General features: G+C 35.3%; 1 non-coding gene across 1 annotated transcript; it reads left to right on the top strand.

Moving 5' to 3' along the window:
* LOC127746425 (small nucleolar RNA R71) lies at positions 1-108 on the top strand. The gene has a single exon (XR_008008044.1). It is a non-coding gene; the product is annotated as a small nucleolar RNA R71 (small nucleolar RNA).
* The last annotated feature ends 1,461 nt before the right edge of the window (positions 109-1,569 follow it).

The following is a 1,569-nucleotide window of genomic DNA, read 5'->3' as shown; positions in this document are numbered from 1 at the left end:
AAGCATGTCAGAGGGACACTTTCTGATCAATTGTTTGTACCTTTCCCAAGCTTCATAGAGGGATTCACCTTCCTTCTGTATGAAGGTTTGGACTTCCACTCTAAGCTTACTCAATTTTTGAGGTGGAAAGAACTTTGCCGAGAAGGCATTGACTAGCTTTTCCCAAGAGTTCAGGCTTTCTTTAGGTTGTGAGTCCAACCATATCTAAGCTCTGTCTCTTACAGCAAAAGGGAATAACATAAGTCTGTAGACCTCAGGGTCAACCCCATTAGTCTTGACAGTGTCACAAATTTGCAAGAATTCAGCTAAAAACTGATGAGGATCTTCCAATGGAAGTCCATGGAACTTGCAATTCTGTTGCATTAGAGAAACTAATTGAAGCTTAAGCTCAAAGTTGTTTGCTCCAATGGCAGGGATAGAGATGCTTCTCCCATAGAAGTCGGGAGTGGGTGCAGTAAAGTCACCCAGCACCTTCCTTGCTTTGTTGGCATTGTTGTTATTTTCGGCTGCCATGTCTTCTTCTTTGAAGAATTCTGTTAGGTCCTCTACAGAGAGTTGTGCTTTAGCTTCTCTTAGCTTTCGCTTCAAGGTCCTTTCAGGTTCAGGGTCAGCCTCAACAAGAATGCTTTTGTCTTTGCTCCTGCTCATATGAAAGAGAAGAAAACAAGAAAGTATGGAATCCTCTATGTTACAGTATAGAGATTCCTTGAGGTGTCAGAGGAAAAGAAGAATAGAAGAAGGAGGTAGAAGAATTTGAACTTATCAAGAGGGATAGAGTTCAAATTGTGCATTGAGGAGGAGTGTTAGTCCATAAATGGAAGGATGTGAGAAGAGGGAAAGAAATTTTTGAAAATTAAAGTGAATTAATTAAAAGAAATTGTGATAAATGGTAATTGATTTTCGAAAACTAAGATTGGGAAAGAAATTAAGTGAAATTTGAAAAAGATTTTGAAATTAGAAATCAAAAAGATATAATTGAAAACTATTTTGAAAAAGATGTGATTAAAAGGATATGATTGAAGAGTTATGGTTTTAAAAAGATATGATTGAAAAGATATGATTGAAAAACAATTTAAAAAGATTTGATTTTTAAAATTAATGACTTGGCTAACAAGAAAAGATATGATTCAAACATTAAATCTTTCTCAACAGAAAAGGCAATATACTTGAAATGTTGAATCAAATCATTAATTGTTAGCAAGTATTTTTGAAAATGGAAAGAAATTGATTTTGAAAATATATGATTGAAAAGATATGATTTGAAAAAGATTTGATTTTGAAAAATTATGAAAACTTGAAAAAAATTGAATTAAAAACAAAATCTTCCCTCTTGTGCCATCCTGGCGTTAAACGCCCAGAATGGTATCCATTCTCGCGTTTAACACCCAAAACTCTACCCTTTTGGGCGTTAAACGCACAGCCAGGCACCCTGGCTGGCGTTTAAACGCCAATTTTCCTTCCTCACTGGGCATTTTGAACGCCCAGCTTTTTGTGTAATTCCTCTGCTGTATGTTCTGAATCTTCAATTCTGTGTATTATTGACTTGAAAAGACACAAATTAAAATTTTT

Source organism: Arachis duranensis, chromosome 3 (genome assembly GCF_000817695.3).
Source record: "Arachis duranensis cultivar V14167 chromosome 3, aradu.V14167.gnm2.J7QH, whole genome shotgun sequence".
Lineage (NCBI taxonomy): Eukaryota > Viridiplantae > Streptophyta > Magnoliopsida > Fabales > Fabaceae > Arachis > Arachis duranensis.
Note: the sequence above shows the minus strand (reverse complement) of the source record. Positions and strands in the feature narration are given on the sequence as shown.